The sequence below is a fragment of the Pseudorasbora parva genome, chromosome 10, assembly GCF_024679245.1.
Source record: "Pseudorasbora parva isolate DD20220531a chromosome 10, ASM2467924v1, whole genome shotgun sequence".
Lineage (NCBI taxonomy): Eukaryota > Metazoa > Chordata > Actinopteri > Cypriniformes > Gobionidae > Pseudorasbora > Pseudorasbora parva.
Window position 1 is genome coordinate 37,554,514 of NC_090181.1, and position 13,233 is coordinate 37,567,746.

At 42.0% G+C, this 13,233-nt stretch overlaps 1 protein-coding gene across 1 annotated transcript in view; it reads right to left on the minus strand.

Moving 5' to 3' along the window:
- kif6 (kinesin family member 6) overlaps nucleotides 1-13,233 on the minus strand; it is a 340,398-nt gene that overhangs the window by 221,182 nt on the left and 105,983 nt on the right. The gene's annotated exons all lie outside the window — the stretch shown is intronic.

Consider the following 13,233-nt stretch of genomic DNA (forward strand, 5'->3'; position numbering starts at 1 on the left):
CCGCGGCCACACATTGATAAGGGTAACTTGCATGCATTCCTTCGTACATTCACAGAGCATACATTCTCCTCTAATACATTCCACTATATATAGTCGTTTATTTTGATCATTATTTTCCTTTTATTTAATTTAGTATCTGAGGTTATTATATAGTTTTATATAATAAAAACACTACACATACTTTGTTGACATATCTTCAATGCTTTATTTAGGTAGTCCTTTGTTTGTCAGTTTGGAGTGCACACTTACTGGCTTACATTGTGCTATGTCTGTTACTGATCCTTGTTTCTATTGAGTTTAAGTTACAGTGAGATGAGTTGGAGTTGAGTATAATGCCGCTGGTTGCAGTGTGTGCGTCCATCCATCACCGTGGTCTCGACTGGCAAAAGGCTGACGATCATGCAGCAGTGGAGATTTATGGCCGGAGAGTTCTGCTAGGCGATACCAAGTGGAAGTGACGTCATGGGGGGGTGAAGGAAATTGAATTTGATTTCTGGAGTTTTTTTGCCAGAGTTGTCCTTTAAGTTAATGTTAGGAAGAAGGAAAAAGTAGTAGAAGGGCAGGATCCATCTACAAAATCTATCATGGCAGAGGCTGCCAACAATGTTTTATTCATTGATAAGCTCCCAGGAAGTCGGAAGGTACTGTTGGAAATGTGTAAAGTCATTCTAAGAAATGGAGATTGATCCATGAATGCTTATGCCCTTCTAGATGATGGCTCAGAAAGGAGCATCTTATTGCATGCTACAGCTAACCAGCTGAAATTGAAAGGAAAGCCAGAGGACCTACCCCTGCGAACTGTAAGACAGGAGTTAAAGGTCCTGCATGGGACAGCTGTTTCCTTCAACTTTTCACCAGTCTGCCAACAAAAAAGGTTTATCCAATCAATGGCGCTTTCACTGCATCAGAGCTGGGTCTTGGAGTACAGTCATCCTGTTAACACTCTACAGAAAAAAACTTTGCAAGGACCAGTTCAAGCTTTGCAATATTGCCTCACAGAACAGCAATGTCTGTTCACAAGTTTGTCACCTTCAGCAAGTCTGCACAAACAAGTTGAAAGACTCAGGCAAATGGATGTCCCTCCATGGAGGGATGCAAAGACGACCAGCAGTCATTAAAACTACTGGAACAAAAAACTGTCAGAGTCGATGACTTGAGTCCCAAGTCGATGGGATTCAGCAATATGCTAACCCACTGCTCAGAGTTCCAAATATGCCCCCTCTTCGTGCACCTAAAGCAGCAGTAATGCCTCATCTAAGAAGCCTAGAGTGTCGCCTCAGTAGGTCTCCTGATCAAGCAGCTATTTATCAGGATGAAATTAAATGACTGAAGTAGGCGGGTGACATTGCTGAATTAGAGTTAGGGGCAGAAGATACTCCAGTAGATATATTTCACATTATATGGTTAAACATAATGGGAAGCATAGGGTGGTTTTCAACTGTTCATTCGAGTTTCAAGGAAACAACCTTAATGAACTCTTACTTCCTGGACCGACTCTGACTTCCTCATTACTGGCTGTGCTACTAAGATTCTGAGAACATTCAGTCGCCATCAGCAGCAATATTAAAGGAATATTCCACCAGAAAAGACTTCCCTTTGGGACCACTAGTAGCCCATGTTGCGCTGTCTTCGCTTTGCAAAGGCATATCCTGGAAAACAGTCAGCCTGGTAAAAAGTACATAATGCTGTACTGAAGGAATTTTATGTAGACAATTACCTGCAAGGTCTGCCCTCTATAGATGAAGCAAGGCACATGGTAGATCAGTTGCAGTGTATCTTGGCAGAAGTAGGATTGGAACTCAGGCAGTGGCCCAGTAATGCACCTTCCACCATCAGTCACTTGCCAGTGGCATCCAGGTCTGACAGTGCTGAACAATGGATTGCCAAGGGTCATTCTTTAAATCACGAATCAGTGCTCGGACTCCAGTGGAACTGTCAAACTGATACCTTGTCCTATAAGCTTTGTGCTATAGAGTGAAAATAAACGTCTGTCAATCCCTTAGTTAGAACTATGGTGAACTCTAACAGGTGCCCAGTTGGCCAGGATCCTGCAGAATGAACTGACTTTGCCTATTCAACAAGTTTTCCTTTGGACTGATTCCACCACAGTTTTAACTTGGATTAGATCAGAATCCTGTCGATTCAAGTTTTTTTGTTGGTACACAAGTGGCCGAGATTCAGGACCTTTCCAACCACTGTGAAAGGCTCTATGTGGATTCCTATCATCAACACGGCAGATGATATCACCAGAAGGACAAAGGCTGGCAGAGCTAGGGCCACAAAGTCAATGGAATACAGGGCACCATTCATACGTCTCTCATCTGATCAGTTGCCGGTTACAACCACATAATCTCTTATTGACACTGATGAACTAAGAAGCTCTACATTCTGTGGATTATTAATGCTGCACAGCGCTTGTCCATATCCCGACCCAATTTCTGATCTTTCAGGAGTTACTGGAACCACTGCAGAATCTTTCAGGGAAAATAGGGGCCAATCTCTCAGCTGAACACTTTCGAAAGGCTGAAATAGCTATACTTCAGCAAACACAATAATATCTCATTGGCCAGAGACGCCCCCAAGGAGGGACATTGGGGCCCATTTTAAACTCCCGGGTAAACAAGATATCTTTGCTTTTAGTGGTTATGCTGACTGCCATGGTTTTGCAGTGACTTCTGCTTTGATCGTGCAGGCCTTTCCTGCCTGCACGCAGTGTTCTCCGAGCTACCCAGAGCTCTTTACCACACTTTAAATCTCTGTTTGCACCTTGCAGAAGAAATCTTCCTGGAGTCTGTGCAGCCACGCCTCAGAGACTCCTGGCGCGTAGCAACCAGCCATCCAGGATCCGGTTTTACCCTGCAAACCAACTATCTATCCCTCTGAACACAACAACTGACTACCAGCCGAGCAACGCTGTCCTAAGAGGCACCTGTGTGCTAATATATATATATATATATATATATATATATATATATATATATATATATATATATATATATATATATATATATATATATAAATTTTACATGCAAACAAGCCATCAGGAACCATCCATAAAGAATTAAGAGAAAATAAATATTTGCTTAATGAAATACAAACAAAATAAACCAGTTTCTTATTCACATACTTCATCATGAGACTTTTCACCATGGCAACAAATCCGGTAAATATTTAGCCAGTCAAATCAAAAGAAATAAAGAAAAAACAGCTATAACCTCTATTAGAAACTCAGCAGGGAAGCTAACCAATTCACCAATTGAGATAAACAAAATATTTAAAGAATACTACACACAATTATACTCATCGGATCTGGACCCAAACCAAGAAGACATAAACCAATTCCTCAATAACACCCTTCTACCAAAACTCAACCCGGAACAAATTAACTCTCTCGAATTACCAATCACTGAAAAAGAACTCCACTCTGCGCTCAATCACATGCAACATAATAAAGCACCAGGACCGGATGGCTTCCCTGCTGAGTTCTACATTCATTTTTGGTCAACCTTATTCCCACTATTCAGTAGAACAATAACAGAAATAAAACAAAATGCTAAATTCCCATCCCACATGAACACAGTGCTTATATCACTCATCCCTAAACCTAACAAAGACCACACCCTCACATTTAACTACCGTCCTATCTCACTTATAAATGTTGACATACAAATTATTAGCAAAGCATTATCCCATAGAATTGAAAAAATCATACCACATATTATCCATCCGGATCAGACCGGCTTTATAAAGGGTAGACACACATCCAACAATACTCGCAGATTATACAATTTAATGCATTACTAATCAGTACAACAGAAAGATACTCTCATTGCCACATTAAACGCAGAAAAGATTTTGATATGGTCAACTGGAAATATTTATTCAGCACACTACAAAATTCAGTTGTTTTCTAGGCACTCAATAAATCCGAGTTATCCAGACTGGCCATGTCCACCCTTTGCTGATTGTCCCCACTAACAAAGAAATTCTTCTCCCACAGGTGTCATCACCAATGCTCCTATCCTTTCATTTCTGTCTTTCCCTATTCATCACTCTTACCTGAACAAATTAAAACTAACAGAGAATTAAGTACAGAACTAAACAGTAGGATTGACCCTATACCTCAGTTATGTCCAGAACATGGATTGCAGAGTCCCATGAGCATCCTGGCCTGACACTCTAGCAAATGAGCAAGTTGCCAAACATTGAAATTAAACCCTTACCCTTGCATCGTACAACCAAGCATTAAAATAGCTATGAAAGCCTTCGACAACTGCCATAGTTACTAATTAGTTGCGCCATAGGCCGACCATAATCCTGTCTAAAAAAAATCAAATTTGTATCCCTGAGTTCAGCTAGTAATGGAGTTCTGTGTTGTGTTTGCCTGTCTCTCTCTCTGCCTGTTTCTCCAGTGCTCGCCGATGTCCTTGCATGGAACATCACCAATCGAAAGGGGGAATATGTAGGAATATGTATTTTCCAGCGGCGAGTCGACACAACAAAGCATTCCAGAGACGCCCTCTCCGAACCCTGAACCGATTGTAAAACTAAGCAAGGATGCCCAAACGGACCAGAGACAACATGTCTTCCCCTTTACCTTTGTTGTCTCAAAACCAGCACAATGACAATATGAGTCACGTGCCCGGATCCCCCTTTGTTCTACAAGCGAAACAGCAGGCATAACCTCATGAAGAACGGACTCATTTATTACGACAGGCATACATTTAAATAAATGAAGTTAAGCGCAAGTTCTGCCAGGAAGACTCAATCGTACGTCACTAATTACCTTCTCATCTATCCAATCACATCCTTTACCGGAGCATATAAAGGTTGTACTTACTCATGTTTGAGTTCGCAGATACTACCGCTTCAGCATGGTGCGCACATGCTGACGCCGACAGTTAGTTGACGGTCTCGTCTTGTCATGGGTGATCAATGGGTCTTATATAAAGTAACAACTCGCAATACAGTAGCGGTTAAGTCCTCGTCAGCAATCATTTCCTTGGGCTGTCGCGGCAATAGACGCTCGTTCCTTCTAAGGAGAGCAACTTGCGTTCTGATTCAGACAATCACATTCACGGAAGTCTATCTGTGCATGTTATCTAAAGATACGTCTGCGCTCTTCATCACCATTCTGGCGTCCTACATCAGCATTCATCGCTGGGATATGGTTATGTATTTTCAAAGACGATCTGGTGTAGTATCGCTCTCTTTCTCATTGTTGCAAGCATGCATTTCAGACGCACACGCATAGGACGCAGCACCTGCTCGCACAACGCGATCAGTCCTGTTGTGGCTTGTTGTGTGTAAACTGACCATTTAATGTCTCGAAAACACTACGCACAGTCTATCATTAATAATCATTTAGCTGAACAGAACAGATGGCACTGTATAATATCCCCTATCAGTCTCCCCACAAATGCGTGGTAATCTCACGGGGTTTAAAGTAACATGCACCTATTTTATCCGGGCTTCAGGACGAACTAAAGCAAGCCGAATCACGGATCGGCTCAGCATTATGAGATTGCTGAGGTAAATTAACACGTAATGTGCTCTGAGTAGTTCTTAAAAGTACAGCACCGACATCACTACATGGATGGACTGGACTGCATTTATATAGCGCTTTTATCCAAAGCGCTTTACATTTTTGCCTCACATTCACCCATTCATACACCGACGGCGATGTCAGCCATGTAAGGCGCCATCCAGCTCGTCGGGAGCAGCTGGGGTTAGGTGTCTTGCTCATGGACACTTCGACACTTGGTCAAGTGGAACCGGGGATTGAACCACCAACCTTCTGGTTTGTAGACAACCTACATGAACCACTGAGCCACTGCTGCCCTTGCAGGCCATAGTAACATGGATATTCCATCTAACGTTACTTTGGTTCTTGCAAGCAGTAAGTGGCATACAACACACAATTTAAACTGATAAAATACAGTCAGGTAATTTGGGCTGTCATCCTGTAGTTCATGCAGACATGTTTTGCTAAAATTTTCAAGGGTGTTGAAGAAAACTTCTTGCATCATTTACACTGCTTTCTTCTTATGAGGAAGAAACATAGCGAATGTGCTCCTCGAAGATGCTCTTTATTGCTTTATAAACGTACGCATCCATTAACCTCTTATGGTCCGCCAGGATGTGGTCGTGCTGAAGCTCTCTTTGCTTGTATTAGCTCTAAATTACTATCAGATGTAAGTAATTACCTTGACAAACCATACAAAGATCTAAGAATAAAGTTTACTTTAATTTCACCTCGGTTTATTCTCAACTTATAGCGTTAACATATGCCAGGAGTTATGACTGCGATGATCGGCGTCTTGTGACTTATAATGCGAGTCATGGTCGTCATGAGGATCCCGACTAGTAGTAGCCTACTTTATTGTTCAGCCTAAGCTGAAAATTGATCTTTGGTCTCGCCACACAATCACAGAACAATTTACAGTACACAACATCCAATAAATACATCTAACAATACAATACATCCACAATGACAAAATTAAAATATTCACATTTCTTACCTCTTATTCAAAAGACGTATAGCGTTGGTACAAAAACATCCCTCAGGGCTTCTAGTTCAAATGCGTGCAGATGTGGAGAAATATCACTAGATTCTCTTATGTCTGAGTCGATTATTTACAGAGGAGTTATATTTATTCAATCTTATTCAAAATCTGTGCTTCACTCATTGAGTGATGTTGTACTATGTTTTCAGCTCATACTGGCAGCTGGAGGGTGCTGGCAAGCTGTAATACTGAACATTTAGTCATATATGACATGAAGAACAGACAAACATGCGACATTCCAGGAACTCCCTGGCATAAACAAACCTTGCAGAGATCGCTATGCAGATAGACACGTTCGAAGACAACAACTCACAATCGCCGGATTATATTAAAAAATAATCCAACGCCGTGGTACAACGAGCACACCCGGGCCCTTAAAACAGCAGCCAGAAAAATGGAGCGCAGCTGGAAGAAAACAAAACTGGAGGTTTTTCGCAATTTGTGGAAAGAGAGCATGATTGCATACAGAAAGGCCATAAAAACTGCTAGATCTGCTTATTTCTCATCTCTTTTAGAAGAAAACAAACACAACCCTAAGTATTTATTCGATACAGTGGCTAAATTATCAAAAAATAAAGCTTCAGCTTCTGATGTTTGTAAACAACACAGCAGTAATGACTTTATGAACTTCTTTACTAGTAAGATTGATAATATTAGGAATAAAATTATAACCATGCAGCTGTCTATTACAGTATCACTTCAGACAGAGCACTGCAGGGTCACTGAGGAAAAATTACACTCATTCACTGCTATAGGAGGAGAAGAACTGGCTAAACTTGTAAAATCATCAAAATCAACAACATGTATGCTTGACCCTATACCGACTAGGCTATTAAAAGAGATACTTCCAGAGGTCATAGATCCTCTGCTTAATATCATTAATTCATCTTTGACATTAGGATATGTACCGAAAACTTTTAAGTTGGCTATAATTAAACCACTTATTAAAAAAACGCAACTTGATACTAAAGAATTAGTCAATTACAGGCCAATCTCGAATCTACCGTTTCTATCAAAAATACTAGAAAAGGCCGTGTCTTCACAATTATGTTCTTTTTTAGAAAGAAATGGTATATGTGAGGATTTCCAGTCAGGATTTAGACCATATCATAGCACTGAGACTGCTCTAATTAGAGTTACAAATGATTTACTCTTATCATCTGATCGTGGTTGTATCTCTCTATTAGTGTTACTCGATCTTAGCGCTGCATTTGATACTATCGATCACAATATTCTTCTGAATAGAATCGAAAATTATGTTGGCGTTAGTGGAACTGCTTTGGCATGGTTTAAATCGTACTTATCTGACCGTTATCAGTTTGTAGCAGTAAATGAGGAGATGTCACACCGATCACAAGTTCAGTATGGGGTACCGCAAGGCTCAGTGTTAGGACCGTTGCTTTTCACCCTGTATATGCTACCACTGGGAGATATCATTAAGAAGCATGGCGTTAGTTTTCATTGTTATGCTGACGATACTCAGCTCTATATTTCCTCACGCCCTGATGAAACCTACCAATTCACAAGATTAACAGAATGCATAGCTGATATAAAAAATTGGATGAATAGTAATTTTCTGCAACTTAATTCAGATAAAACTGAATTTTTAATTATTGGACAGAAAAGCTCCACAAGTAGTAACCGAGAATACTGTCTAACACTTAATGACTGCTCTGTCAAGCCCTCGTCGTCAGTGAGGAACCTGGGTGTGCTCTTTGATACCAATCTCTCATTTGAAAGCCACGTTTCTAGCATCTGTAAAACCGCATTCTATCATCTTAAAAATATATCTAAATTACGGCACATGCTTTCAATGCAAAATGCTGAACAGTTAGTACATGCGTTCATGAGCTCAAGGCTAGATTATTGTAATGCTCTACTGGGTGGTTGCTCTGCTCGCTTAATAAACAAACTCCAGCTAGTCCAAAATGCAGCAGCTAGAGTTCTTACTAGAACCAGGAAGTATGATCATATTAGTCCAGTTCTGTCAACACTGCACTGGCTCCCTATTAAACATCGCATACATTTTAAAATCTTGCTTATTACTTACAAAGCACTAAATAGTTTAGCTCCCCGGTACTTAAGCGAGCTCTTAACGCATTATACCCCATCACGTCGATTGCGGTCTCAAAACTCTGGCCAGTTGATAATACCTAGAATATCTAAATCAACTGCAGGCGGTCGATCATTTTCCTATTTAGCTCCTAAATTGTGGAATAGTCTTCCTAGCATTGTTGAAGCAGACACACTCTGTCAGTTTAAATCTAGACTAAAAACACATCTCTTTACTATGGCATACACATAGAAATTTTTTTACTTTCATTATTCAATTCAATTGACTGATTGTTAGGCTGCATTAACTAGGTCAGCCGGAACCGGGAACACTTCCCATAACACCTGATGTACTCGTTACATCATAAAAAGAGTGACATCTTCGCTAATGTTAGTCTCTCTGTTTATCCCGAGGTTTATCCCGGATCTGGGCCCTGTCCGGATCGGATGGTGGACCTGCCTGGACATGACCAACGCATCCTGGAGTGTCTGCTGAGCCGTGTCAAATGGTGTCTCCTCCGAATTTGCCTCACTGGCACGACATGCTCAAAACCCGTCTTCGGCGCAATAATTCCGATCTTTCATGTATTCATACTCTTGTGTAATTGACGCCCCAGCCTAAATAAATCTGTCTCTTCCGTGATACCCTGAACATTTTGAATAACCCGATCTAATATGATTTCCGACCTGTCCAGTAGCTAGCTATGGCCATTAGCTAGTAAAGTGCCATCATATAATTATACACTTATTTTCTGCAAGGGCATATCTTGAGGTCCTCAATAGTTTGTATATTTTGATCTAATTCTTTCACTCATCGGTCATGCTGTTCAGGTTTCTCTCTTGTGGGTTCCCTCAACAGGTTCTGATGGCTACTTTTATCAAGCCGTAAGTGGAAGTCACACCAATGGTTGTAACTCCTCCAACTGCAGATACAAAGAATTATGGTTCTCCAACTCTTATATGAATAGGACAATCTCTTGGATCAGGTTTCTACAAATGCAGCTCAAACATGCAGAGTGCTTCCTCTATCATGGTGTTGTGTACATCGACACCATCAGCATTATAGTACAAGCAAGTTCTGATGCAAATTGCTCAAACACTCCAACGGCAAGTAATACTTATCATGCAATCACAGGTGGTGGTATGCTTCTCGAATTATTACTGCCCACTGATCCTGTTTTCATTAGTATCTATAAGCTTCACGAACTTGTCTGTGGTCTAACATGGTCTCTGTGCAGGTGGCCTATCATAGCCTTCATCTCTACTTTGCTTTTAACCACGAGATTATGGTTGTTTTACTTGTGTGGCTTTGTTCCTGTAAAGGTATTCTCCAAGCCCTTGGAGTTCCCTGCGCAAGAGGGCCCTCTGACTTGCGGAGCAGCGCTGCTGCAGATCGCGGCTGTGCCACTCTGAGAAGCTGCGCAGGCAATTATCACAGCCTCTGTCAAATTGCGTGCAACATAGCGAATTATCGTGCAGCCCTACTCAAGATGGTTTTCTTCAGCACTTTAAACCTATAGTATGCTAAACCTTCAGGTAATTCTAAGATTAGCCATGCGTCGTAATAAGCATCAGATAAGTTACATTTTATTATCAAAGTCCTTTCAATTAAATATTACACGGTAAGTATTTTTCCCTTACATCTATGATCTTTTATCTAAATGTTCGGCTAAGGTTATATTTTCACAACGCCGCTCCTCTCTCTCTGGCCGGGTTTTAGACCCACACCTCTCATCTGTCCTTATAAGTTGCAGTCTTTCCTCCATACCAGACATTCTTCAGGATCGGGGCAGTCACTCCAGCACCTGAGTGCGGCATCATCAAAATCCTGGGCAGATGGTCTTCTTTTGCTTTCAAGTCTGTATAAAACCTGATTCAATTAATCATCCTCGAAGCTCAGCAAGCTCTCCAATAATGCTTCAGGTAAATTCCTATTTAAATTCTGGTGGTGGTGTTCCGAGCCGAATTGGCAGGATGTTATGTTTCAGTGGTCTTACACTATATTAAAGATGCTCTGTGGTACATACGTCCTATCAAAAGATGGTTTGTGGCCATGCGTCCTATCAGAAGTTGGCCGTTGGACATGCGTCCTATCAAAAGATGGTTGTGGCCATGCGTCCTATCAGATGTTGGCCGTTGGACATGCGTCCTATCAAAAAATGGCTGCGGCCATGTGTCCTATCAAAAGATGGCCTGTGGCCCATGTGTCTGATCAAAAGACGGCCTGTGGCCCATGTGTCCGATCAAAAGACGGCCTGTGGCCCATGTGTCCGATCAAAAGATGGCCTGTGGCCCACGTGTGATAACAATAATCAATGCCCACAACCTCCTTCCACCTATCTTTGGGGGTGAGCTGCGCCCCTGCCTCTGTAATCAGGCAGGATACGCAGATTCCGTACCCTCGGAATGCGAATTACAAATGGGGCCTACGCCAAAGAACTTGATTGCTTGCTGAGCTCCTAAATAAATGTTATTGTTACAACATTAATTCTTCCGAGTCTTTCTGGCAGAAATGAAGTTAAGCGCAAGTTCTGCCAGGAAGACTCAATCGTACGTCACTAATTACCTTCTCATCTATCCAATCACATCCTTTACCGGAGCATATAAAGGTTGTACTTACTCATGTTTGAGTTCGCAGATACTACCGCTTCAGCACCACCATCCTCCCCACCACCACCAAGATGGGACCTTTCCTCCATCCCCCCCCTACACAACCAGCCAGGCTTTCATATCATCCTCAACACCACCAGACGGGATCTCCCCTCTACCCTGAAGACTTCAGGATGTCTCTCCCTCCATCCACCCCACCACCACCAGATAGCCCCGCTTTCGTACTTCGGGGGGGGGGGGGGGGGGGGGGTGAGCTGCGCCCCTGCCTCTGTAATCAGGCAGGATACGCAGATTCCGTACCCTCGGAATGCGAATTACAAATGGGGCCTACGCCAAAGAACTTGATTGCTTGCTGAGCTCCTAAATAAATGTTATTGTTACAACATTAATTCTTCCGAGTCTTTCTGGCAGAACTATCGGGACACAGAGTCACTAAAAGCTTTTAGCCCCGAACTCAACATAAACATTAGACAGACGCTTCTTCTTCCACCTCCTTCCTCAACCTGCGCATTCCAAAGGCTCTTTGAACATCACACAAAGACCTCATACCAATGCAGACACGAGGAATAAACTTAAACCTCAGATTCAATAATATGAGTTAATCCACCCAACGGCACCTTAAACATAAGCAAGGTAAATTTGTGTAAAATGTACTGTGATCACTATAGGAAAGTTTTTTTTTTTTTTAAGTGTTTAATCGGACATAACATTAATGATATGCACAAACACAAAAAGTGGGCGGGACACCCGCCCACAACAATATCTCATTGGCCAGAGATGCTCCCAAGGAGGGACCTAGGAGCCAGTTTAAAACTCCCGGGCAAACAAGATATCTTTGTTTTTAGTTTTGCTTCATGGTTATGCTGACTGCCATGGTTTTGCGGTGACTTCTGCTTTGGTCGTGCGGGCCTTTCCTGCCCGCACGCAGTGTTCTCCGAGCTATCCAGAGCTCTTTACCACACTTCAAAACTCTGTTTGAACCTCGTCAAAGAAAACTTCCTGGAGTATGCACAGCCACGCCTCAGAGACTCCCGTTGCTAATGCCACCCAGGATCCGGTTTTACCCTGCAAACAAACTATCCGTGCCTCTGAACAGAACAACTGACTACCAGCCAAGCAAAGCTGTCCTAAGAGGAATCCATGCTTGCAGGAGCATTCAAACGCAAGTACATGGCTCTTAATTCTGGCTGAACTGGTAAAATCTGTATCTAAGCGAAAAAACTAAGGTTGACCTGCTAGTATATTGATTCTCAAGGGGGTCGCACACCGGACGCGGAGCTTGGCGGCGCGCCGCGCAGCGTCTCAGGTATCGCACACCGGACGCGCACATTTTAAAAGGATTTTAAAAGGCTACGTTTATTATACATTTCCCCAAAATATGTTTGGACTTTATTCAAGCTGTTGAACTAGAATGTAAAACAAATGTGTAGTGGAGAACAGTTTAGAGGGTAGTGGAGGAACAGTTTAGAGGGTTTTCTTTTTTATGATAAGGTTAAGTTCTCATGGAAGAGATTCATTTTTACCTGTCTTTTGAATGAAGCTAGTGATTCTGTCGTGCATATGGAGGATGGAAGATTGTTCCACCAACCAGGAATAATGAATGAAAAAGTTCTGGAGAGGGATTTCATGCCTTTTTGGGCTTATTGAAGACAAGACGTGCCGCAGTGTTCTGGATCATTTGCAGCAGTTTGAATGCACATGATGAAAGTCCAGCCAGAAGCGCATTGCAGTCAAGTCTAGAAATTACCAGGGCTTGGACAAGAAGCTGTGTTGCATGCTCCGTAAGGAACGGTCTGATTTTCTTGATCTTGTGCAACATAAACCTGCATGACCGAGCTGTCTTTGAAATGTGGACTTTGAAGGACAGCTGGTCATCAAAGATTACTAAGATTACTTGATAACTCTGAGAGGATGTTTTTATACCAAGTCATGTTGCCAATTGACCTAATAAGTTGCAAATTGGTTCTCCAGCTGTGCCTTATATGTACATTTAACTTTTCTGGCC